The sequence below is a fragment of the Ambystoma mexicanum genome, chromosome 1q (assembly GCF_040938575.1).
Source record: "Ambystoma mexicanum isolate Mex_15411 chromosome 1q, UKY_AmexF1_1, whole genome shotgun sequence".
In the NCBI taxonomy this organism is placed as follows: Eukaryota; Metazoa; Chordata; class Amphibia; order Caudata; family Ambystomatidae; genus Ambystoma; species Ambystoma mexicanum.
Genome location: NC_090922.1, coordinates 300,003,215 through 300,031,057, shown reverse-complemented (window position 1 = coordinate 300,031,057; position 27,843 = coordinate 300,003,215). Strand labels below are relative to the sequence as shown.

Sequence of the window (27,843 nt, the reverse complement as noted above, 5' to 3'; positions counted from 1 at the left end):
GTGCTCAGGGCACTTAAACTCTGTTTGGGTTCATCTTTAGTAAAGAAGGTACAAAGCTATCTTGTTTAAAAAAATGTTTGTGGGGATCAGATGTCATATTTCGGTAGGTTTGGATGGTAAATTGCACATTTTGGAGGGGATTTTTCAAAAGATTTTGCGGGGGGGGAGATCCCCCCCACACCTCCCTTGGGTGGTGTGGGCTTGCGCGCTGTACACGCTCACTCAAATAGTCACCCTTGGAAATTTACGCCCCACCAGCTTTCAAACTCACCAGCCGCCACTGCACTGGTGCTCTATTATCTGCCCCTGGGCACCAAAACTGCCTCCTCTACTGCTTCTAAGCCAACATTCTTTCCCGTGGTGGAAAGTCTGGCTGAGGAATAATGTTCATCTTTCGCTCTGAGCAGGCGTAGGCTATTCCATGTCTCCTACTTCGGGAGGACAAGCTCCTTATTTAACTCTCTGAAGGATTTCCCTTTGCCATTTTCTTTGTCATGTCTTTAATCCTTTCTATAGCCCATCTTCTCCATGTTTTCCATTTTCTCCTGTGGCCATTGACTAGAATATTTGTGATATTTCATAGCAGGGCTTCCTGCACTGCTCTCATGGCCTGGTTGGCTTTCTTATATACTAATCTTGATTGTTAAACAGCCTGCGTGGCGGGCGGTGATTCTTTTGATGGGTTGAGGGGTTGTAAATGTTTTCCACAGATATGCAGGAGTGACCAAGTGTAGCGAGGAAGCCTGAACCAACAAAGGAGGGTTCAGTGTGGCTTTCCTCCCAAGAAAATGGGTGAACCTTTCCACACACTTTCTGTGAAACATTGGGTAAAAAGCCACAAAAATAATACAACAGGCACTCAAACCCTTTAGCCTACTAGTACTGTACCCAGTCTTAAGTGTGGTAAAAAAAATAAATGACCAAGTGATTGTTTTTTGCCACACATAAGACTGGGTGCAGTTCAAGTAGTCCATATAGTTTGAGTGGCTGTTGTATTATTATTAAATTCAGAAACTTGGGAGGGAGCCTTTGCTTTTAGACTAGGATTACAATTTAGACAGTATGTATTTCCTTTATTCCAGTGCAGTTGTGGTAGACTGATCTCCACAAACACAATAGATAGTATTTCTAAAATAACACAGTTTACAATTGGTTTTGTACGGCAACAAATATTATGTTATGTTGATTTATATTGCGTACTGCTACCACCCAGGGGCAGTTTCCAGGCGCTAGCCTGGCTCTACAAGAGAAGGGGGTGGGGATAGGTTCTGAACCAGGAGGAACTGGCGTCTGTGAGTGTTGTTTTGTATGTAGTAGTTTGTGCCAGAGGCCTCATGCATTGTAACCCTACGGGTAAGATTCAGTGCCTCGGGTGTGTGGTAGTGTTTTGTGTTGGGATTTTGTGTGGGTTATGGTGGGTTTGGTTGTGCCCACTGGTTAGATAGTGTCCATAAGAGATCCAGAGTTACGGGTAGCCATAGCTGTAAGTTAATCCAGTATCTTGGTGTGTAGTTGCGTTGTGGAACAAATCCAGTAGACGCAAGTCACTGACAGTGTACAGGAGCATTTCCCAATGCATTTTCATGATACCTCTGCCCACAATATATCACATTATAAAAAAAGGTCATGATGGCTGTGCCCAGGCATGCCATGCTGGTTGCACCAATATGTGTCAGTATTCCATAGACGAACTGAAAGGAGTAAGAGTCAGAGACTTTAGGACCCTCACACTCCTGCACATCTCTCTACTGAAAACAGTCAATTGTGGACAACAGTGTCAATAAAAAAATGTAAGAAAAAGTTACAGAAAGCAGGAGTATCAAATACACCAAAATTGTAATCAAAACAATAATTTCATCCAGCATCAGATTCTGAGCTCTACACGTTTTGGGTAAACACCCTTTGTCAGGAGAGTTAGATACATCATAGTTCCAGAACCTTATTCATCATCTATAAGACAAAAGGATATTGAAAAAAATGTATTTATCTTATGCATAATTTGGCTTTCAATAGATAATTAGGTATGTTAAGAATACATTCTCCCATGGTAAAGAGTAATCATTAACCTGGATTTTATTGTATTAAAAGCCTAGATTTCTAGTGGACTTCTTTCAGGAACAAATAGATTCCACTACACTAGCGGTGCAAGGTCATGTGTTCACACTAAACAACAGAAAAAAACATAGAAGATTAGAATCAGTGTACGGACCTAGACTCAAACCTACAGCTGAGGTCAGATACTGCAGATCAATATAATGTTATCTACAGTATCTGACCTCAGCTGTAGGTATGAGTCCAGGTCCCTACACTGATTATATTCTTCTTTTATGTTTTTTTCTGTTGTTTAGTGTGAACACTTGACCTCGCAAAAATAGAGGCTGCTTCACCCCAGCCTGAGATCTCCTCCCATGTGACCAAAGGAAGCCAGCCGCTGCCTGATCCTAACCCTGGGGGTGGTATCATGAGGGAGGATCACATGGGAGGAGATGGCTGTCAAGGGGAAGTGGTGACTCCTTTTGGAGAGACGCAGTATTCATCTTCTTATGAGGATGAGATCCACAAATATTTAATGGCATACTGTCATTGTACAAGTCCATCCTATGGAAATACCCAAAGAACCTGTTGTGAAAAGTCATCTAATCAGAATAAGATGTAAAGCAATCCTAACTAATTGAACATCAAAATCCCCAAAACATTATGGACTTTAGGATCCATAATGCCCTTGGTACTGGGACGAAGAAGAGGGGCCCAGAGTTAGGAAGGATCAACAATGCCCTTAACAAGAATGTGATGTCAAGTTGTTGTAGACCACAACCCCTGAGCAGGAAATTTAATCTCAGGAATGAGTTGCAGAAGGAAGATGGAGAGGAGGACCCTGAAGGAGTAGCTGAGGCAGAGGCAGACCTGAAGGCTGAGTCGGTAGCAGAAGCAGACAGAAGAACGGCAGCTGCCGACGCAAGATGTGAAGGCCTGTGGTGTGGCAGAGTAAGCGCAGCAGGAAGCGGTATTGGGAAGAAGAACTCAGCCGAGAGGGAGACGTTCTCCCAACCTGACGAACAGCGCTTCAGTGTGCAGGAGGATCACCAGAGCTGTCAGTGTTCCAGAAAGAAGCTGCACAGACAGTGGAGGTTACACGGGAGCCGACCGGAAAGCAGAAAGAAGATAGAGGGTCCACTGCAGCACCTACAAAGGAAAAGGAGACGCCAAAGAAGACCAGTGAGTTGGCCTAAAGTTCAGGGTAACCCCTTTAGGGACATTTAGGATAAACCACTACTTGAATACCAAACAAATAAAGCCAGACAAGGGCGCAATACCCCTTATCTGGGACACCAACTGGGGAAGACCTGTAATCTGGATTACCAAGAGTCAAGAGACTATAAAAAGAGGCAGACATTGTTCAACCCTCCCCACAAAAGATACTGGTGTGGAAGATCTTGGAACAAATATTGCCACAAAACATAATTGTAGCTGTAGGGGTTTACATCCTGGCAGACCAGTAAACTAGGAAAGGGACCAATAGTAGTTAGTCCTGGCATGTGCAGGGAAGGCATGGCATCGCAAGTATGACACTGACACAATGGGTACAATTTGGAAAACCTTTATTGAAATTGTTGGGGCTGGAGAAACTCCTACTTTGCCGTATAACTAAGATGGGAGTAGTCTCGACCATCAAATAATAAATAATGCAGTGCTAGAGGAGTCTGTCAAATCAAAATGGCCTATGCTAACAAAACTTAATACCTGCCCTCTCTCTTGTACAAAAAAAGTGTAAAAAGGAGAAATGTATGCAAAAGGAAAAATCACTGTTCAAACGATAATGTGGTTGAACAAGCTCTCCTCCCCACGTTAGACCACACAGAATAAGGCGGACCCTGTAGGCAGGATGATACACTCTGGCTCAGTTTCCAACACAATAAACAGTTCCAAAACATGGATCGGGCCCACCTGGCCTTCCACATTAAAGTCTCTTTTCCTGACTTCCAAAATAATGTTTCAACCAAAAGGTTCACAAAGGTCCCCCTCTGTCGGGCTCAGACCTTTCACCACACAGTTCACGTAGGTCCCCCTCTGACGGGCTCAGACCTCTACAATAAAGTTCAACACATCTTGCAAGGGGGCTCCCTTCTCCAAGCTTATTATACTTCGGGTCTCCCTCAGTCGGGCTTGGACCACATTCGGATGTCGAAGGCTTTCGAATGTGCGTGCTTTCTTTACAGACCACCGCAGGACCACTTTGAATAATAAGTTCACAGTTTAACTTTCACTCTTCCCTTAAGAATTAACCTTCTTTATTTCACTTTTGCTGTTCATTTGCTTTATCGCTTTAAACAATGTACCTTTCAAGTATCTTTCTCGGTTTTGCGATTTCTAATTCATAAGTCAAGGTTAGTACCACAGGCTTGGCCTCGCCTCCCCAACTCTGCCGTTCACCCGGGAGGGTCGCTGGTGTCATTGAAACACAATGCAGTCTTCGCTTGCGAGATCTAGCCTTCTCCACGTGTCTTTCGTGGCCTGTCAGGGGCAATAACCTCCAGTAGGGAACTCTTGGGGTTTTTGACCTGTAGCTCTCGTCCCGTGGTCTGTCTCTCTGCTCCAGTAGGTTTGCCATCATCCCAGAAGCACTGCTCATACTCGTGTTCCACCTTGCTCAGAGTGTGTCTTTGGGTTCTGCCTTTTAGTTGTGTGAGGAGAGCTAATTGGTATCAGATTTGTATGCACTTAGAGTCAAGTGCCTGACTTTCCCTGGCCCGATTAGCGGAAAATGTCCAATACGATGTGTGAAAGTTAATGTTGTTACTCTCAGTCACCCTCCTTTTTTCGGCCCAGTGTTCGTGTAAAAATGTAGGGAAGTGAGTTGGGACCTCGGAGAATCTTAAAAATTAGGAAGTGTTCGATAAACAAAATGGGGGGCAATACCGCATCTCACCATTGGCTGCCTCACCCCCACTCCCCAAAGACCCCTCACCAAGGTGATCCTCCCGCATTGGTCCACACCCAGCGTCTGGATCCAAAGGCAATGGGCGTGCCCTGGCCACCTGAGAGAGAGAGAGATCCCTGGGGACTAGCGGGTGAGACACCCTCTGATTTCTCACACAGGCGAGTTGGCCAGTAAAGAAGATATTGTTTTTGTGGCAAAGTGCTGTAATGAAAATAACTTGTTAACAGTATTTCATTTGAAGAACAAATGTGGCATTACCAGAAGTAGCTGCTGTGCTATCCTGAGACAAGTATTTCCATTTGATGAAGAAATGTGATATTCTGATAATTGCTTTGATTTATGAACTTATGTTTTGAGAGAAAAACATTTTTGCTTTACCAAGAAGGATATTGGGAAAGGCACCCACTGCTGTGATTTGTGTAAAAAGTGTTTATGAAAGAGACATTTATTTAACAAGTGGAAGGTTGCATTTGAAGTAAAAGATTGTTCGTATTGAACTGAACAGAACTTTGTTGAATCAGAACTTCTCCAAAGGCATTCCTGCATTGATCCAGGGGAAGGGAATCCAACCCTGTTCACAAGGAGTACTTTCAAAACCTGTACATTTGAACTCTTATTCTATTGTGGTGAATTAAAAACAGCCAAACATTCCGTGTGTAATTCTGTTGTATGTATTAGTGTGAGGGTCAGAGACTTTTGGACAGTAGGTCATCTTTCTTTAGTTTAGTTTGCTAGGTAGGGGCATCCTCATTAGGATAGGGAAAGATAGGTGTTTATCTCATCCATTTTCATTTAATAAATGATATACCTTGAGAAAGCGTTACCTTTGTGTCTGTCTCATGTTTCGGTATCCCTACATATTATCCCCACCACAAATATTGCCGTACATATAGTTGTTTGTCTCGGCATAGGCGATATTTTTGGTGGGATAATTTGTGGGAGCAGGGGTTGCGGGGTGTCCCCCACAGGGTCCATGGCTCAATATCGCCGCAAAAATATTGTGATATTTTAGTATTGCAGTCTTTTTGCGGGGATATTAACACATGCAACCCATGTTTCTGACCCCTCACAACCAGTATTAGCCTTCCCAGGGAGTGCTGTTTTGGGTACACCTAAGGGTGAGATCTGTGTGAATGGAAAGAGGAGTGAAATCACATTCTGTGTTGTGGGGATCTGGTTTTGGTGGTGTGTCACAATGCCTGCAACGCCCAGGAGAGGGGGTACCACGGCACAGTGCTGCTCAATGCCCAGAGCTGTCAAAGTTCCAAGTAACACAGACATCTTCAAGTGGCACTGCAGCCATGACATCTGTCCACTTTTCCCACACTTCAGAAGATTAGGGTCGATCCTGCAGAGGAGTGCCAGCTGGTGGGTTTCCCACCCCCAAACACTGAAGAAAGTGCCCCGAAGGTCCAGACTTGGTGAGGGTCCACAGGGCAGCCCAGTGCTCGAGTTCAAGTTGCCAAAAGCCATTCTGTTATCTGTGCTGCAGCACCGAAGAGCCAAAAGGCGGCCAACTGCAAATACCAACACCTTACACCTACTACTGTCACTGCACCGGACGCCACCGAAAGTCCCCAACGACCACCAAGGGACTTATCCTTATCACCCAAGCCTTGCCGAGGTCCACAGCAAGTTTCATCTTTGTGGGACACCCACAGCTGGCGGAGCAACCCAACAACGGAGGCCACTGCGACAGACCTGCAATGCTGCCTTCCCGACACTGCTTGGTTCCCTTCTCCTACTCGATACCGACATCCCAGTGACTCCTTCTTCAAAAAGGGGTCCATCCTCGGGGGGCATCACTGAGTAAAGCAGGGAAACCTCACAACTTTTTCAAGGCACCCAAGGTATTGTGATGAGGAAGAGCATCTTCTATCTGCAGGATTCATCCAGGGGTCGCAGATTTGTCTTGGATCCTGTTCTCCCATGGCTTCCCAGGTACATTGGGGTGGGGGACCTGTAGATACAGAGGTAGACTATTAATGAACATATTTGGACTGGGCTGTAATATACAACATAAGGTACACATTACGTTCTCTTTACAGGTTGCCCAGGTGGAGGGGATCCTCACACAGTCTTGCATTTTTACCCTAAAGAAAGCATTCTGCCTATGTTGTAAGTATTACCTGTCGCTCTATGATAATGTTTATGGGGAAAGCCTCTGTCTAACCATTTTAATGCTTTTTAACAACAGTTAGTGCATTTTATTTTTTTCGTTTTATTGGTCAAACATAATTTTCAACCTTTAACATATAAATTATTAGTGCATTATAACTGAATTTAAAGGTAACAGTGGTACCACACAGAACTGTATACATTACATTAAGTTACCGGACTAGATTCCTAGTACAAAGTTAGTCTTATTTTTTGTATATGTCTATCTTGCTTTGATCCTTTACTAATAAGATTGTATTATCACCTAACATAGTGTTTGAATATTCCATGGGGGGGGTGGGCTTGGGGGTTCACTGTACCTAAGCACCAGCCTGCATCATCTCCCTTAAGTCCCAGCCTTGGTTGCTTTCCATTGCTATCATTAGATAACCTTGACTGGGGTCCTCTGTACATCTACCCCAACCATATAGCGGACAGAAGTACAGATGCCCCCTCCAGTCCTTTCACCCACCCCCAGGAGAAAAATGCAGTGGTTGACCCAGGGATCAAGCTGAGGGAGGGTGTCAATTGGGGGGCAAGGGAGGAGGATAAAAAGGGGCACAGGAAACAGGAGGGTGTGGGTTGTTGGGTAAAGTCAATGGGGCAGAAGGAGGACCAAAACACCAATCAGAGGAAGGACGGTGCCAAGGAGCATAGAAAATAATTCCTAAAGGATTGTGCAAGGTGAGGTATTTTTTGGTGGGAAAAAGTGTTACTTGGGTATAGGTGTGTGTGCAAGGTAGGTGATTTCGGCTAATAAAGGGAGATTAGAGGGTAACTGACAGTGAGTGTGAGAGTGAATGGGGGTGACTGAGGGAAAAGATGTGGTTCAAGTGTAGCAGTAGTATGGAAAGAGGTTAGTAGTAGGGGTAGAGGGGAGAGTAGTAGCGTGGAGAGTAGAGAGTAGTGGTAATAGTGTTAAAGGGGAGAGTAGTAGCAGTGTGGAGAAGGGGGCATAGTAGTGATGTGGAGAGTAGAAAAGGGTAAACGTGCGGACAGAGGAGAGCAGTGGTAGAGTGTGGAGGGGAGTAGGAGTAGAGAGGGCACATCAGAGGGACAGGAGGGAGGAGGGAGAGAGGGAGAGACAAAGGGGAGGGGGAGAAAGAACGGGAGGAAAGTAGAAGGAAGGGAGAGGGAGGATGGAACATCAGGGCAAGAAGTACAAGGGCATGAAAGGAAAGGACCAAGTGGGACTTGAGTGTCTGGCAGCATCTCTACTTCCACTAATTGTGTAGTGGGGCCTATGTTAGGACCCACCTAGATTTTTCCCAGAGTGGTGTTTGTCCTTAGGCCATCACAATCAGCCAGGATTTTAAACAGTAGGGGTTACCGATCTCCAGAGATCATCCTGGGGTTGGAGGACACCTAGGCTAAGGTGGAACCACCTGCACTAGACGAGAGAGATAGAGGGGCGTCCATTAGTGAGACCCTTTTCATTTTCTATAATAAAAACCCTTGAACTGTCTGCTAGAGTTGGTCTGTTCTTGAGGCCATCTGTGACAAATTCCATAGTAAGATAACATATCCAGACTGGCTGCATCAATGCAGGCCAATACAGCCATGTAAGAACAAGCATCATGCTGACTTTACCCTTCATGCTCAGTAACAAAACCCATGCCAAAGTAAGAAAATATGTCCATATGGCTCCATCGACGTAGACCAGTATGTCTGGATAAGTACACTCATCATGCTGGCTTTACACTTTATGCCCAGTAAAAATGCAGCCACAGTAAGAAAATATGTCCAAATTGGCTCCACCAATCTGGGTCAGTATGACCACATATGAACACTCATCACACTGGCTTGATTCGCAGTTGTTGTGGTGTAAATCTTTATTCGACTTGAAGTTTTTATGTAGCTTACAGTATACACAAATTACAATACATTGTAAAATCACGTTCTAAAATGTCCAGTACAGATTTAATAAACAAATCTTGAAAACGTACACAATATGTGCCCAAGCGTAGCTTCTGTTGCATGTCCAGTTGTTATGTATTAAGACAGATGAAAACACATCCCAGTTTCATATAAATTAACAGCTGTTCACAATCAGTCGTTGTCCAAATTTGATATAATATCTTGCCAAAATAAAATGCCAGTTTCCACAAAAAATGCTACATTAGTGTTCGTGTCAGCAGCAACAGAAATTATACATGTAATCAGTTAACAATTTAGGGTTTGAACGAGTGAAGCCTCCTTGGCCAGGCCGTATGGATGTATTTGGAGACAAAATAAACACTGTCCCAATTACACATTGATGTACAGAGGGCCACTGCATCCTTCAATGTGTGAATCCCATGCAAAGTGAGCAACGGCTGAGGTACATAATCCTCAAACGTCTTAATCCATCACATAGGAACATAAAGTGCATCACTGATTCTTCCTCAGCCCCACAGACAGGACATTTACTGTCATACTTATCAGCCCAGTGCTGTGTCAATTTGCCAACTTTTAGACAGTCCAGACGAAACTCTATAAATTGAGCCCGCGCATGCAGGGGGCGGGGGTGGGGTTAGGATATCAAGGTAACCCACGTATCCGTGATCACCCTTGTTTGCCAGGTATTCGGGCCCAAAGATAGAGACTGGCATGCGTTTTGCAGATTGACACAATTTCGATGGGTAATAGCCAGTTTTACCCTTGTCTTGGCCTCCCTTGTGATTGCCTACGGGCCATCCCAGTATTGTCTCTGGCCTAGAGCAATCAAGCACCGTTTAACATGAATCAACCAGGAGATACGGAGACCACTGTATGATGTCATTACATGTCTCAGGCATCAGGATATTTGGTAAACTGTGGAGCAGCCAATAAATAAACAGGCATGTACTCTGTCTCCCCATCAATTGGGAACAATTCACGTTTCAGAGCGCACAAGCACATTGGAGGCACTTTGCGGGAGCTGCAGGATATAGTTCAGGAATATATTTTCAACAATACACAGGGGTTTCGTTTTAGTGCTTCCCCAAATCTCAGATCCATATAGTGCAGATGCTTAAGCCTATGCCCTATAGACTTCAAATGCTGGTCTAAGAGGGCCGCCCCTGTACACACAAAAAAAACATTTTAATGGAGCAACTAAATTTCTCCAAGCTAGATACAGCCTTGAGTAATTGGGGACCCCAGCTGGTGTTACCTGAGAACCGGATACTAGGGGACCTGTTCCAGTTTCTCGCCGCTCACTTCCACATGAAGAGTTGTTTTTTTCCAGTGTGGTTGGCAGAATACCATAACTTTAGTTTTGGTGATGTTAATTTTTAGGCCCAAGTCGCTACATTTATTTCCAAAACACTAGAGAGATGTGCATACGCCTGTAAGGGTTGTTGCCAGCAGCACAGCATCATCTGGATAAAACAACGCTGGAATCCTGTCATCCCAGAGACGGGGTGTATCTTGGGCAGATGCGACAAGCTCCTCTATGATGCATTTGATGTAAATACAAAAAAGTAGAGGGGCCAGAACACAACCCTGTCTGACCACTCTAGCTACATCCAATGGATTGGTTACTTCACCTGCTACACTCCAACGTACCACTGCTGTGTTATTACTCTAAAGACGTTGGAGCCAGGGGTGTTGCTAGGTCTGGAAAAGATCCAGGCCTACGCTAATGTTGGGACTGTCAGGATTTAGGGCTAGCTAGCCTTTTGGTTGCAGCCCCTGAGATTCTATCTGGGGCTACAACCAAAAGATCCGGGGGTATAGCCCCCTAAGCCCCCCCCCGGAGCAACGACTCTGGTTGGAGCGGTTCCAGGAGTCTGTCGGGAAAGTTTTTGGCCACCAACACCTGCCATAGCCACTTCCTGGGTACACTGTTAAAGGCAGTCTTTAGATCAGAAAAGACTATCTATCGTCTTGCCTTCAGCAATACAGTATAATTTGGTACAATCAAATGCAGACTGAATCCCTGGTCCAGCGTACACAATCCGGATTGGAAACCGGCCTGCACCCAATTAAAATCTGCCTCCCCCCAGACCAGAAGGCCCCGTACAGTCTCCCTCTAATGCCTTGCCGGGCAGAAATGGAGAAGGACTAGTATCCCTGTATCCTGATCTCTTCTAGCACCCTAAGTGCCAAGGACGAGTATGCCTGTCCTTTTTGCATAGACTTGCATAATAGCCTGGCACTTAAGTGTCTAGAGACCATGTTTCCTGGAGGCACGCAACACTATGCGACTCCATGAAATTACACCATCCACAGACATTAAGAGCCCTCTTCAGCCCTGTTATATTCCAGCTCAGGAATTTTACTGCATGGTCCTGATCTACGTTTCGCTGGCAATTGTGAGAACTCATCAGTCAACACCCTCAGAGTCAGTCACAACCACTTTGTTATCTACGACGGTTGTACTTGGGTTACAATTACCCATATTCCCCATCTCACTGTGGAATATATGGGGCGGAATGTTTGGCTTGATTGTGATGTTATAGCCTGAAGAGAGTAGGTTCATTGCTCAATCCTCAACAGCCCCTGAGCAAACCCCTCCCCCCCTTCATCTCTAAGGAACACCTGAACGTAGCCATCTGGGCTTACCGGCATTTGATTGCGTCTGCAGTGCGTTATGTCCTCACAAATCACTGCAAGACAACCCCTTTTGTGGCAAAACCAGCGAGTTACTTCATTGATAAGGGCATCCTGTGTTTCATAAGTATTCTCTGAAATTCGTGGGACATTGTGCAGTTCTGCAAAGGGTTCTTTATTATTGCCCCTCGTGGGACCCCTGAGTAGGGATAGTCTATCACCACCCCTTTCTCTCAACACCCATGGGGCGTTTTGCTGCAGATGGGGCGGTTTGGGGTGTCCGGAAGCAGCCACGGGTCCAGGTTGCTGCTCAGGGCCTACCTATTTGCCTGCAACACTCCTCCCAAAATAGTTGTTAATGACATCAGTAATTGGCGCGCCCACTCCTCAGACTCCCGTGTGCCAGGGGGCCTACCAGATGGGCCAGCAAATACGACACTTGGACCTCAGGTGGTCTCTCCCACCAGACGAGCAGCCTTAGGGATTGTTTTTTTAAAAATTCGTCATCGGCCACTTGCCGAGGATGATGCATTATACTCCCACCCAACCCCTTTACGCTTTGCCGCAGGAGGTTTACTATGTCTTTTAGGTTCAGAACTGTGTCTTTTAGAGATTTTATTTCCTGTGTCAGCTCTGCTAGACTAGGATCCTCTAAGGAGCCGTCTGTTCTTGTGCCTACACATATGCGTTGCGTTGTTGGTGGGTGGGTCTGTATCCAAAATGACCCCCCTTGATGGCAATGTGCTTTTTCTCTTGGGCTTCAATAACATGGGTGCCTTCCTTTGCTGGGGACCGGGCTTTGGCGGAGATGGATCAGCATTTCCCAGAGCCTCTGGTCTTTCCGACTTCCTCATAGCTTGCTTCAGTGCTGCCTTTACTGTCTGCTTTTGTGGCAGCTTCACAGAGCGCAGAACATCTATTGTTTAGGCTTATGTGGGGGTGGGCAACTGGAGCCCCATGTGCCGCCTGCTGTTCCTGTGGCAACAGAGTTATCTGATATATGAGGATCAGGGGCGTTATTTGGAGGTCGCAACTGCTACCACTGTGGTTTCCCTTGCTGCTTTTTTCTTTTTTTTTATAGAAGCTCCTGGGCTGTGGACAATGCCACGTGGCTCTTTGTTTCTGGAGTGGCTGGCTTTCTTGTTCATGCCAAAAAAAAAACAGGGCGTTCCACAAGTGTAACACTTTGAGCAGTGACCCTAAATAAGAAAGAATAGGAATAACAATTTGCCTTTCTGGAATTCTATACAATAATTGCTAGACTCATTAAAGCTTTATTTCAGACACACTTCAGAGGCTGAGTCACTGAGGTAGTCTGTTCTTAAACACCTCAAATTCACAATGGAGACAAAAACTTCCAAAAAGCATTTAGATTTCGGACTATGTATTTTGCTTTTCGCAAGTTGCAGTTGTAGCATGTTTTGTCTGCCATTGTCTCTGTTAGGATTATCAAACAGCATTCCATCTTGGTGTCCTCGGTCACCTGACAAAATCCTTGTTTCTAAATGCTTGTGTACAGTGTAGATTCGTTTGACCATAGCACATTAAGTGGCCTTTGATTTCATTGTGCCACAATTAATACTTTGTTGTAATGTGTCTATCTTTCCCATCTCTGTGTCATGCTGTTCAGGATGTTGGTTTGCATGTATGAGATAACGAGTGCCCAGAGTACGGGATGTCATGAGAGTGCGCTGCTTTCCCTATTTTGCCAACCTCTGACGCCTGAAAAGTAGATCCATGCAGGCTTGACATGTGGCCAACTTTGCACCACACCTGCAAATGAACTGGCCTGCTGTTAAATCTCAGTTACCAGTGTAATGGTATCCACTACTGAGTGCAGTTTGCTTTCTGACTTTGAGAACATTCACACATGTAATTGCTAATTTTACTATAACCAGTACGATAGCTATAGCCAGTAAAATAGCTCAGTGGGTTCAGTGCACGCTACTGCGATGTGTGTGTGTGTGTGTGATCTGCAGGTTGCCTTTCAATCTTGTGAGGTCGATAAATGAGTACCAACACAGGTTGAGTGATATTGTATGTATATTTGTTCTATACAGACTAAACAGACATCACTCCAGCACTGAAAAGCCTGCACAGGTAAAAAGAAAAACGCATCAAATGAAAAGCACTCTGCATCGCCCACAAAGCCCTGCACAGTCAAGGAGCTGAATTCCTCCAAGATGAGATTTTCCGGTACCACCCAATAAGGGACCTAAAATCCAGCAACAACTTACAAAAAGAGGCAAAACATTACGAAAAAAGGAAATTCGCCAGAACAGCGTTCTCACATCTAATTACTAATCGCTGCAACACCATGTCCAAAGAAATTAGAACCACAGAAGAACTCATCACCTTCAGGAAATGACTCAAAACCTGGTTATTCAACAGACAATGACAACCGCACAGGGACACCGGCAGCAAGAGAACAGAGAAACAGAGAGGAGGTGAGATGGGCTGACAATCCACAACCTAGAACCTATGTAGAAACCAGGCGGCATCTCCAAAATGCTGGAAGCACACCTAGAGTGAACAACCCCAAATAGTCCATAAAATTATCAACAACGCAAGTACACATCAAGACACCAGATAGTCTTACAGCTACGGTCACCTGCGACTCTGGACCTCTTACGGACACTATCTAAACAGTGCGCACAACCACAACCCAACACCACACAACACACCAACACACACACTAGCACAATCCCGAGGCACTGAGTCTTACCCATATGGTTACAATGCACAGGGTCTCCAGCAATAACTCCCACATGCAAAACAACACTCACAGATGTAACCTGCCCATAACCCTTTCTTGCAGAGCCACGTGAGCGCCTGGAGACTGCCCCTGGGTGGTAGCAGCGCGCGGTATGAATCAACATAACATATATAAAGCGCTTAAGCGTAAGTGCTATATAATAACACATAATTATCATTTGACCTTGAACGTCTGGGTGCATTCACAGTAATTTGGTAATATGGGCCTATACACATGGTTATTAACGATACATATGGTGATCCATTCTTGTATGAAATGTATATGACAGTGATATTGTAACCATATTTTTCATAGTGTACTTAGGAGCAATGCTAGTGATGCCATTTCCTGCTTTGTCAAGGGGTGAAAGGTTGGGTTTCATCGCTTCCCGTGATGCCACTTGGGTGTGGGGTGAAATGCCATCACTTCTGTGATGTCACCCGAGGTCAAGGGTCATGTTATGTCACTTCCGCTACCCCTTGCATTTTAGTGAAATGACGTCCCAGATGAGGATGACAACCACAAATTCCAAATCACTGTCATCACCCTCGTATGTGTGCTCAATAATACATGGCAGTGCAGGATTATTAATACCAGCCAAAATTGCTTGCAGTAATAAATATCCCAATTTCCTAATGTAAACACTGTTTAAGGTGTTCAAATGCCACAGTGCTGAAGTTCTAGAATGCTGAAGTGCTGGAATGCAAAAGTGCTGTTCTACTTTTGCAGCCTTTGCTACCCAATAGGTAATAGCAAAGGAAGTGGCAGTAAAATACCTATCAAGCAACGAATGCAATGTGATTAATACGATAATGTAATTAGTACCAAAAACGCATACCACAAATTAATGCACCTATATTCTAAAGGTGTGCAAATCGATAGTGCTAGAAAAAGAAGCAATCATAAGTAAAACACTTTTGTTAAAATTAAAAATGGGGGCTGTCAATTAAAACAGTTAAACACAATGAGGACAATAAACTGACTAGTTCATAAGGAGTATAACCACAAAAGTGAATGGTGGAAGGTTTTGAATGAATCTGAACCACTGGCATTTCTCTGGGCAACCTTCCACACCACTGTTTTTTAGCCCGTCTGCGCCATTGCAAAAGGGGTCCAGCCATATGCAAATCTGTCAGGTACTGCCACCAATGCTAGCAGCCCAGCCTTGAACTGCTAGGCCAGGTCCCCTCTGCACAGAAACACAAGCAACCACAGACATGTTTAGGCCTTGTTGGGCCTCCGCAGTGAGGTGCAGCTTGGTTCCTTATGGCACAGCGAGAAAGAGACCCACGTCTTGGCAAACCCTCTCTTACATAGTGAGACAAACTATACCCACAAAAGTGATGGGTGTAAGGTTTGAATGAATCTGAACCACTGGCATTGCTCTGGGCAACCTTCCACCACTGTTTTTTAGCCAGTCTGTGCCATTGCAAAATGGGTCCAGCCATATGCAAATCAGTCAGGTACTGCCACCAATGGTAGCAGCCCAGCCACAGCTGCTAGGCCAGGTCCCCTCTGCATGGAATCACAAGCAACCACAGACATGTTTCGGCCTTGTGGGCCTCCTCAGTGAGGTGCAGCTTGGTTCCTTACAGCGCAGCGAGCAAGGGACCCACGTCTGGGCATACCCTCTCTCACATTGTCAGGAATGGCACTCTGTCAAGAGTGGCACATGGTACCCAAGTAGGATTTGGGTGGCTGTGCTGAGGTAAGGTAGCAGATAAGCACACACAGCAGGAAGTTCACAAGAAAAAAAAGAGTAGGAAACAGTAGCTGTGAGCCACAAAGGGGCAAAAGATACAAAGGTACAAACAAACTGGATTCCCTCTTGGGGTGTATGCTGAAATGGGAAAGAGTGTTCCACGAACCTTAGGAAACTCCAGCCTTCTGCACAGATTGCTATAACAGAGGCCCACGCTGTATGCCCATGGCTGGGAACAACAGCAGTGGGTGTCTGTAACACTGAAAACGCGACAAAGGAAGGGGCAGAGGTTGCCTGCCGGAAACCAACAGGCAAGCTCTGTACAAAGGGATTACATAAGACACATGAGAAGACAAGGACAGAAATATCCAGCGAAAAGGAAGTCAATGAGCAATCTAGCAGAAGGAAATGAAGGAAAGGCAGTTAGACTGAAATAGATAACCTAAGGTGGAGTACAGAAGACTCAAGGAAGAGAACAAGGAGCAGCAGTCAGGAAAACAGAAGGCTGCAAAGTAGGAAGCAGGTCTGCAGTCAAGAGTGGTACTAGGTGCAGGCAAACTGTATTGGACTGCGGAGAACTGTAGTAGGCTGAAAGGCAGGGAGTCCAGAAGAACAGGACAGAGAGAGATTAGTAGTAGGCGACAGACAGAGAGCCCAAAAGAATAGGGCCACTAGGTAGGGAGCCCAGAGGAGCAGGGCTGTAGGCAGCAAAGAGGTGCAGGCTGCAAGGTAGGGAACCCAGGGAACAAGGGCTTGGAGACAGCAGAAGGTTGCAAGCTGCACGGTAGGGAGCCCACAGGACAAGGGCTGTAGGCAGCCGGAGTGAGGCAGGCTGCAGGGCAGGGAGCCCAGAGGACAAGGACGGTAGGCAGCCGGAGTGAGGCAGGCTACAGGGCAGGGAGCCCAGAGGACAAGAATTGTAGGCAGTCGGAGTGAGGCAGGCTGCAAGGCGGGCAGCAGACGACTAGGACTGTAGGCAGCCGGAGTGAAGCAGGCTGCAGAGCAGGCAGCCCAGAGGACAAGGACGGTAGGCAGCCGGAGTGAGGAAGGCTGCAGGGCAGGGAGCCCAGAGGACAAGGATTGTAGGCAGCCGGAGTGAGGCATGCTGCAAGGCGGGCTGCAGAGGACTAGGACTGTAGGCAGCTGGAGTGAGGTAGGCTGCAGGGCAAGGAGCCCAGAGGACAAGGACTGTAGGCAGCCGGAGTGAGGCAGGCTGCAGGGCAAGGAGCCCAGAGGAGCAGGGCAGCAAGGAGTGAGTCCAGAGGAGCAGGGCCGCTGACTGTAGAGGGCTGCAGAGGACTGTAATAGGCTGCAAGGCAGGAAGCCCAGAGGACAAGGGCTGTAGGTAGAAGGCAGCAGAGCGTGATCGGCTGCAAGGCAGGGAGCCCGGAAAGGGCACTGGAACAAAACAGGATAATGCAGCAACAGGAACAGCATACAAAGTAAAGGGTCAAAGCAAACAGGAGCGGGGAGAACTCAAGATGCAAGACACTGTGCTCCTGCAGGCAGCTGCTTATATACAGCCCTGCCCTGTTCTGAGGCAGGCTAATTGACAGCACCTGTAGCAGCACACCTGAAGACAATCTGCCTCTTCTCTCTCTGGTCCTGAGCAGGTGGAACCAGCACTGGCCGCTAGGGCTTCTGGGGATTGTGGTCCCAATAACGATGAATGAGAATAGCCAGGAATTGAGGACTGCAGCCAGGTGCATTATGGTAAATGTAGTTAATTGAATAAAATAAGAAAGAACCAAAGTTGAGCAAATGGAAATAAAAGACCAAGGCGTGAAAAGGAGTTGTTCAAGGAGTATCAGGAGGATAAATGAGTACCAAGTAGTCCATGATGGTTGCCAATGCGTGCGCCAGCGGCGTGGCCATGACACACATAGTGAGACAAACTATAACCACAAAAAAAGTGATGGGTGGAAGGTTTTGAATGCATATCAACCACTGGCATTGCTCTGGGCAACCTTCCACACCACTGTTTTTTAGCCAGTCTGCGACCATTGCAAAAGGGGTCCAGTCATATGCACATCAGTCAGGTACTGCCACCAATGGTAGCAGCCCCCCCCGAACTGCTAGGACAGGTCCCCTCTGCACAGAAACACAAGCAACCACAGACATGTTTCGGTCTTGTTGGGCCTCCTCAGTTAGGTGCAGCTTGGTTCCTTATGGCGCACCAAGCAAAGGATCCACGTCTGGGCATACCCTCTCTCACATAGTGAGACAAACTATAACCACAAAAGTGATGGGTGGAAGGTTTTGAATGAATCTGAACCACTGCCATTGCTCTAGGCAACCTTCCACACCACTTCCAGCCATCACCTTTTTGTTTTGCTAGATCATAAGGAGTACATTAAAAACAGTCATAAAATGACGACGATAATAGGAGTCAAAGGATCAAAGTCTGCTTATCCAGTGGCTTACGCCTCAGCAACAAAAATAGCTAATGCAGAGCTAGACATGCGGGGCGAGGCATGACCGACAGCTCAAAGCACTGACAGAGGCAGACTGCCTTCCCTCGCACCTGAACACAATGAAACTGCTCCTTAACAACTCTGTGCCAGGCTGTTTAGTGCCACAGCCAACTGGGCTGTCTTATCCCAACTTGGGAGATGGTCATACACTTTGAGCTTGGTTACCTCCCACCTGCCAATTAGAGGGTAATCAGTCAGTAATCACTCGGTTTGCATGAGAAGCAGATCCAAGAGGACACCATGAAGATATGAAGCTTCACTTACATGCAGTTCATTTGTACTACGGAGTCCACGCCCGTGTGACACTATAACCAGCGCTTTAAGTGGGGTAAGAAATTGAGTGTGGGCCCTCATTTGAGTCGTGGTTTCCAAGATGGGCGTAGCCTGAACATTACCCTAGTAAGGTAAGCAAACAAATATATACATTTATGTAAGCATATATATATTTGTATGCGTACCTTACTATGGTTTGTGTACTTTTCAAGCCATCTTTTATAAACATAGAAATATGTAACATCGCTCCTCCTCGAGGGATCAAGGTCATCATGCACCGAATGAATCCATGCACCGCTGAAATATGCTAAAATATCGAGGGAATATGGTTGAAACTGTATTTGATATCTGTGCACTGTCACATGTTTAAGAAATGCCAATAAAAAGATGTTTTTAAAAAAAATAGAAAATGTAACATATGTCTATGTTTATAAAAGATGGCTTGAAAAGTATGCAAATCATAGAAGGTACGCACACAAATATGTAAATGCTTACATGTGTATATTTGTGTGCGTACCTTACTGTGGTTTGTGTCCTTTTCAAGCCATCTTTTATAAACACAGAAATAAATAGCATATTTCTATGTATATAAACGATGGCTTGAAAAGTACACAATTCAAGCCATCTTTTATAAAGCCTTACCAACAGGACAAAGCCAGAGGCGTCTTTTCCGACAATTCTGTATAAAAGATGGCTTGGATTGTGTACTTTCCAAGCCATCTCTATAAACATAGAAATATGTCAAGATGGCTTTAAAAGTACACAATTGACCCTTGGCGAACCTGGGTGCTCTGTGGTGCCTCGTTGACCTGGCGAGGGGGTGGGGAAACAAAGGGACCTTAACTTACTCTCGTGACCCACAGGGGTCACGAGAAGAAGTCGCAGTGACTGAGAAGTGCCAGCCAGCCACAGCGTTGCTGAATTTTAGCGACGCTGTGGCTGGCTGGCACTTCTGTCAGTCAGCTTGCCTGACTAGAAAAGGGAGGGCGCATCTACCGTTGCGGCTGCGGCGAAATAATGTGTCCCACCTTGGCATGGTCTGACCGGGGCCCCGGCAGGGCTCCGCCCCACTTTTTGGAGACTGCCGGGGCCTGGCCCGGCCCACTTAAACCAGTGACTATAACAGTGTATTAAAAGTGACAAGCTTTGCATACGTGAAGAAATGGACAATAAACATAAGTGGACCGCCCACCATTTGACCAATTCAACCAAGCTGTTAATTGCCATTCAAAAGCAGTAACATGGAGGTAAGAAGTGAGAGTTAGATCTTACTTTCAAGCAGTGCTGGGGATGGCCTGGAACAAGACAGAGCGGGAAAATGTCTTTCTGGTGCGCCGCTCCGTCCCAAGCAGTCTGGCAATCCTGACTCTCAGCGCTGCTCATCTACTTGCTCCACGGCAGATGTTATCACCTAGAAGTAGTTCATGTGCAGCCCGGGTCCTCCCCGTGAGCAGGCCCAGCCCTCCCGTACCTCAGGAAAGACACAGACACAGATCTGCTCGTTACGGGTTCCCGGCACGCTCTGACACGCTTCAGGCTGCCCCTTTATTACTGCGCATGCGCAACGGCGAACCTTGCCGTCACGCTCACGTCATTCTGTCACATCCCTCCTTTTTCATAACAAAACAACTTTTACATTTTATCATTAACTTGGTGTCAACGTAACATTTATAACATGTGCATAATACAATAAACAGTGTCACAGCCCAACATGGGCAACTACCATCAATTTCTGGTCCTCGTTAACTCAGGTAAAGAGATGTAGTCCTTGAACCTGGCCGGACACTTCCGGCCCTCCCGGCGGGGGTATCGCTCTTCACCTCGTTCCTTGCCAGGGCTATGTCCTCCTGGTTCGGGTTCTCCCGAGTCCTTCTCGAGAGTCTGCCCACTCACCGCGGCTCGAGCCGGGGGAACGCTGACAACAGGCTCTTGCCGTGGCTCTCGTGTGGCAATCTTCTTGAAAAAACATGAGTTTCTAGTAACAGTTCCTCGTTGGTCGGCCATCGTCACCATGGACCCGTTGACATGGGTTACCCCCATGGGGGTGGGCCCATACTTGAGGGAGAGTTTCCCTTCTGGGTGTTGGTTCCATACTAGGACGGTACCCCCTACTTCAATGTCTGAGGGTTTCAAGCGCTGCCTGGCGTTCTCTCTCTCATTGTGCGACCGTCGGTCTTCCAGTGTCTTTTGATCATCCCTCAGGCATCGGTTGAACAGGGCCTCCTCTTGGGCCACCCCTCTAGACTGATGGGGCGTTCATCGGTACTCTCGAAGGAACTGATATAGGTTTCTCTTCAGTTCCCCCCCTCGACTCGGTGAGATTAGAAATATCTTATTAAGGGTATGCATGAAACGCTCCACCTCCCCATTTGCTCTCGGCCAGGCTGGGGTCACTTTCCGGTGCATGATGCCACAGTCATTCATGAATTCCGCAAACTGTCTGCCGTGAAACGGCGGCCCGTTGTCCGAGCATATGACCCGAGGAAGTAAATGGGTCACGAAGATCTTTTCCATCGCTTGTATTGTTTGATCACTTGACGTTGATTCAACTATCTCCACCTCGGGATAGCGTGACCACTGGTTGATTAGTACCAAAAAGTACATACCCCTCCCAGTGGATCCAAAGTCAGCATGCACTGTGCTCCATGGGCTTCTGCTCCATTGCATCGATTCAATGCATGGCTCTCTACTCACTGGTGCGGCCGCTTGGCACCAGACGCATTTGCGAATGTAGTCATAAACTCTTCCCTCTAGCTCCAGGAACCATACCTTGGTTCTCAGCCTTGTCTTAGTCTTTGCGGTGCCCTGATGACCACTGTGTGCTAGTTCTAGCACCATCCCAATCAGTTTCCGAGGTACAACAATTTGTCTCCCCCGAAGTAGCAGGCCATCGACCGACCTTGACAGCTTGTGCCGGGCTCGCCACAGTGACTGTAGATCGCGCTGAGTGTCTGTATCCCTGCGGGACATGTCTGAGAGTGCCTATTGGCAGTCACTGCTGTCAACTGCACTCTGGACGAGTTGGAAGCATTCACCCGCCTGTGAGGCCTCGGCCAGATCTCCAAGTGGCAGGGCTATTGGTATCGCTGCATCTATTACTTGACGAACGTAATCGTCGCAGCTCCCCACTGATATCCCCTCCTGGGGGCTGCTACCCCTGGGGTGCCGGGATAAGTAGTCAGCCGGGTTGTGGGTTCCCGGTCTGTATTGCAGCTTCACTCAATACTCCATGAGTGTGAGCATCCACCTCTTTATCCTCAGTGGCGGTTTGGAGGATGACCCCATTAGAATGGGGATCAGTGGTTTGTGGTCGGTGATGGCAGAAACCGGTTTGCCCAAAATATAGATGCAAAAATGTCTAAAGCCTCACAGTATGGCCAGCGCTTCTCTTTTGATTTGGGAGTACCTTCGTTCGGTGTCTGTTAACGCCCTGCTGGAATACGCAATGGGTTTCATTTGCCCGTGCAAATCAGGTTGGAGTAGCATGGCTCCTAGCCCCACCGGGCTGGCATCTACAACCAGCTCTGACTCTTTCTCTGGGTTGAAAAATGCCATAGTCTCATCTCCCGTAAGGGCTGCTTTCATGGTGTTGAAGGCTGTCTGTTTGACAGTAGACCAAGTCTAGGCTGTGTCCTTCTTTGTGAGAACCTGGAGATTTTCAGAGAGGGAGGCCAGATTTTGGATGAACCTCCCACAACATGTTACCATTCCTACCATTCTCACCTCTGAGGGGTTTTCCAGTGGCCTTGCGTCTCCAGTCAGAGTGGAAAGCGAACCCAAAAAACTCAATGCTGCCTTTCAGAAAGTCACATTTTTCCTGATGTAGAGTCAAACCCGGGTCTCAGATTCTTTCCAATGCCTTTTCCAGCCTGGTCATGTGTTCTGTTTCTGATGTCGTGTACACCAATATGTCGTCACTTAGGTTGATTACGCCCTCTAGACTAGTGAGAGCGCCCCTGATGATGTTTTGGAACACCTCGGTGGCCGAAGAGATCCCAAAGCTCAAACATTTGTACTGGTATAGGCCGTTGTGTGTTGTGAACGTAGTTATATACCAGGAGTCCGGGTGCAGTTCAAGCTGGTGATAACCAGAACGCAAATCCCGAGTTCCCGGAGCACCTGTCACTGTAGCTTCCCCGAGCTACAGCCCTATATGAGCTGGTTTCAGACCATCCCCTCCTCATTTTCCCATTGGCACGTACTGGCCAGGTGATGTAGTCTTCCACAGAAACGGTCTAGCGACTCATCTTCGTGCTGTTTCTCGCTACACATCACGAAGCATTCGAAGTCCTGGTTGGCAAGGGGTAGGAAATGTTCCTTGAGTGCATCTTTCACGACCTGGTATGAGACAGCAGTAATGTTCAGCGACTCGAAGATGCAGTGTACTTCAGAACCTGCAGCATACAGCGGCGTCGCCACCTTGGCATCATCTTCTGTCTCTCCTGTGGCCCTGAAATGCATTCCCAGCTTCTTGACCCATAGCAGCCACTTCAGGCCCAATTTCGATGGAGGGCCAGACATATCAAATTAAGGCATGGGAGCCAGCGTGCCTTGTTGTCTGGGTGGTATCCTGACCTGAGGCGGCACACCCGCCCATTGGGCGACAGCTGCAGGGTTGCTCATTACTACGGACCGCACAGGCACCTCTCACACTCGTGAAGGCTGCAAGTCCGCAGAGGCAATGGCTTCCTGAATTCACAGAGGGTCCAGACCGCACAAGCACCTCTCACACTTGTGAAGGCCGCAAGTCTGCAGAGGCGATGGCTTCCTGGGTTCACAGAGGGTCCAGTGTAGCTGTTTCCTCTAGGCTCTGCGTTGTGCGTCACTCTTCCCTGGCATGTGTGTCAAGGAGGAGAGGAATGTAACATTTCCGTGTGCTAGGGATGTTGGGCAAAAAGGACGAAGAAGAGAAAAAAAACACACACACTGAGGGCCTCATTACACGGTAGGCGGTAAGGGTTAATGGTCACCGGTAGTGGTACCGGTGACCGTTAACCCTTACCGCCTTATTACGAGGTCCCTTAGCGGGTTGGTACTTTAACTCCTGCTTTTAGCAGGTGTTAAAAACCAACCCGCTAAGGGACCTTGGTGCTAATCACGGCACCACAAATTTGCGGTACCGTAATTAGCACCTTCCCCATTCCCATTATGCCCTATGGGGCAAAAATGGGAATGGGGAAGGGCAATGGTGGAAGGGGGAATTACCGCCCCACCAACCTTGGAATAGGGCTAATTCCCCTTTCCACCAAGGCGGTGCCGGTATTTTACCGGCGTAGACCAAGGTGCTATTAGCACCTTGGTCCACCGCCTACCGTGTAATGAGGCTTTCAGTCTCTTCCTGTGTATGCATTTACTGTGACTCTTCTGTTTCAAAAATCCTCCTCATTCTCTACCTCCTTATTCATTTCTTTTTTTGAAAAATCGAGTGCCCCAGCCCTTCCTGGTGGCACCGGCAGCTTCTATACCAGTTTAGCCTTAGAAGGCTCCAAAAATTGTCCTGGATGGCGCACGAGCACCCTGTGTGGGGCCGCAACCATCTGCGACAAAAAATGGCGGTCAGACCTGCACCGCATGGGTAACGCACCTAGTAGGCGTCAGTACAACACTACAGCCGCTGATCCTAGCATTGGAAGTTGCCTCCTCTACTCAGTGGCGTCCTTGTCGCCAGTGTTAAGTAGTTATTGTGCCCCCAGGTGCCCCCCGTGAGCAGGCTCTTGCCGTCACGCTCACGTGACTCTGTCACAATGAGCACTGTTTGCCAAAAATTAGCCAGGAGCGCCCCCTGCCTCCTGCGCCAAACAGAGAGCAGACTTCTCTCAACCTGACTTTTTGCTGCAAGGGTGGCTTGCTGCACAATTTGTATGTCTCTCCCTATCGATGGGGCGGGGCCACTCACAGCGACATCAGGGCTCAACAGGGCTCTCCAACTATGGCGCTACATCGCCAAACAGAGAGCCGAGTTCTCTCCACCAGGCTTTTTACTGAATCTCAGTAAAAAAAAATGCCATAATGCCACAGTAATATGTCCAGACTGGCTGCACTGCACAAATGGACTCCCCCACCCCACAAATTAGATGCCCACTCCCGGACCTGTCACACATGCATTTGCGCAGCACTCATGCATTCTTTATTCACCCGTGCACCCATACAGCATTCATACACTCTCATACACTCTCTTATTCAACCCATACATCTTTCACTCTCTCATTCACACGTGCAACCAAACAACATACGTTCACACATTTTTATGCACACTAACAGACACAAACCCCTGCATGCATGCATGCATACATGCATAAATACATACACACATTATTTCCTTACCTGCAGCCCATGTCCATACTCCAAACTCCAAACATGGCCTGCCACAATGGCCCTCTGGCTCCCCCCGCAGCACAGAACAGGATCCACGAAACAGAGAAATCTGGATCCTGCACATGGGCAGTAGAACCACAGCACCTCGATCTTACCACCCGTGGGCCCTCAATGTGTGGGAAAGCACAGGAATGCTCCCCACGCACATCTGGCCCTGCAGTACCCCAGCATGCATCCCCAATGGGCTATGCAAGGCTGGGGAAGCAAAACGTTGCAGCCTTGCATGGCCAAATGGCAAGGCCGACCCAAAGCACGGGCTGTCAGTGCCATCGTCCAGGGTCCCACCAACGATTCTATGTTCATTCATCCCAGTTTTTTTTTTGCAGCTTTTTTTTGCCAAAATGTATCAAACACCATCCGCTTTGGTTCTGAAGTGTTTCGGCCACCAGGATGTGTTCCTAATGCTGACCCATACCCCAAAGACCACATAAAAGCATCATCAACGCAAATCTCATAATGGGATTTTACTTTTCAGAGAATACTTCCCTATAGATTGTTGGGTTTGAAAGACCTTTAGTACTTTGGCAGTCTCCTCTCGCGGGTTATTTTGTGGGTGTTGATGATTCATTTTTAGGAAGGCCAATGCTCATTTGTCATGTGCGCTCTATTGGGAAAGATCAAGTGAATTGAATGTGGATATTTCATGTTAAGATATATTCACTTACTGTGCATATGTTATTGAGCCCTGAAGCCCTGTGACGTTGCTTGCTCCTTGTAAAGAGGCTCTGCTCCGATCAGACGATAAAGCAATCATCCTGCACAAGATTCACGTGACCCTGGTGTCCTTGGAGCATGCGCTCTCCGCAGGAGACATTCTTTAGGTATCTAGCTGATGGTATGCTTAAAGCATAATAAAACATTGCTTGAAGATTCATTCCTTAACCAAAAGCATATTGCTAGTTTGGACAATATGACCACATGTATACAAAATAAAAAATAAACCAACCATGAAACTGCTGTTCACAAAACACAATCTACATTTTTTTGCAATGCATTTCAGATGGTGTTTTCAAAGCATACTTGCAAAAAGAGCTTTCATAAACACTATTACTACCAACTACCCAGCCGAGGAGAGATGCGTTGGACACGTTCTTGAAACACATACATAGATAGGAGCGCAAGGCTTGCTGGGAAATAAGGGAATGCGCAGTGCGCTACAATGACACACCCGTTATGTGCAATGTCGGTCTGCATAGTAAGACATATGCCGGCAGTGCAAATTCACTTTGAACCGGGCAAGTATTCCATGAATCGAGCCCATGGTGTGGCCAGCGCTCCAAGGTAACACACCCTTTCTTTGAGAGATAGCTTTAATACGCAAGTTGAAATCCTCGACGTTAAATTTTAAAACGATAAACATGAACGTTTCTTTAAAGAAAGACAACAGACTTCCTGTTTGATAGTCACGAAATATGCGCAACACGCCATTGGTGGAGAGGTGAATCCACTTGGAAATAACAGATGGGTTTCATTCTACGCGTAGGGAGGACCCTGGTGCATGCCCAAAGCGTGCTGCCAATTCAAGGCAAAGCCAGTGACTTACTGTACCAATCTGCCGACAACGTGGCGTCTGAACCCGCACAGGGCCGGCTGGCTGGGTAGCGTTGGAGTGCTCAGATTTCCAGGCCAGTGTCACCGTGTTGCTAGCAGCAGGAATTGCACATCAGAAGCCAACTCCGTGCAAGGAGCCAGTAAATGCCTCATCTTCCCTCGGGAGGGAGCCCACAGCGACCAATCATAGATCTGCCAACCACCTGTCAGCTGGTGAAATTCGGTAAACTGTAATTTTCAGAGTAGCAAAACAACTTCTGGGGTGCTCATTGCTTCTAATACAAGTACACAGTAGATGGCAGTCCCATTTCACCGTTTGATCAGGTTGTTTGTATGGCTGTTCTATGCACTTGAAGGTGTTATTCCGTATAGTAGGAAAATACATTACACGCTACTTGTTAACAACATAACACAGCTGCGGTGATGGCCAACCATAAAGAGTCTCCGAGTTTGCCGATGGGTAGAAAACATTAACCATAGCAGGTCTGATTAGTTCACGAGTCTCAGTCTAATGCCTTCTACACCCTGTCAAGCTGACATGTTTAGCCCCAGGCCCCTCCTTATCCATATGTATCCATTAAGACTACAAACCGTGGGCCTCACTACGAGTATGGCGGTAATTCTGCATTCTGACAGAATCACTGGCAAACTCATGTACTGTTACCACTACTCGGCCTGGTGAAATTACTGCCGGTGTTGGTATTGCAGTCTTAATAACCATTTTTCGAGTCTATGGGGATTTGTTTTCAGATTGAGTCAGAGAAGTAGATATCTAAAAAAACCATATCCCACAATGCGAGCCATGCAGGGATCTGCAATCGGCGGGAAAAAGTCTGATCAAATGTCCCAGATATAAACGGGAAAAAGGCTTGGGAAAATCCTTTACCGTCAAAGATGCCAAATCATGGAATCTCCGACCCACATCACTGTCAGAAAACCGTAATCTGAAAACCTTTAAAAAACCTCTCAAAAACTCACCCTTTCAGATAAACATCCCTGCCCCTCTCTATGACTCCTGCTCTCCCTTCCTTCTAAACCCCTGAACTCTTGTACTGTATTTTATGGACTGTCTAATGTGTTTTTGTCACAGCGCCCCGATGCC

General features: G+C 47.0%; 1 long non-coding RNA gene across 1 annotated transcript in view; it reads right to left on the bottom strand.

Moving 5' to 3' along the window:
• Positions 1 to 26,828, bottom strand: part of LOC138521254 (uncharacterized) — a 292,710-nt gene extending 265,882 nt beyond the window's left edge. Inside the window, exon 1 of the long non-coding RNA XR_011282989.1 lies at positions 26,734 to 26,828. This is a non-coding gene — a long non-coding RNA (uncharacterized lncRNA). The remainder of the gene's footprint in view (positions 1 to 26,733) is intronic.
• Positions 26,829 to 27,843: the final 1,015 nt, after the last annotated feature.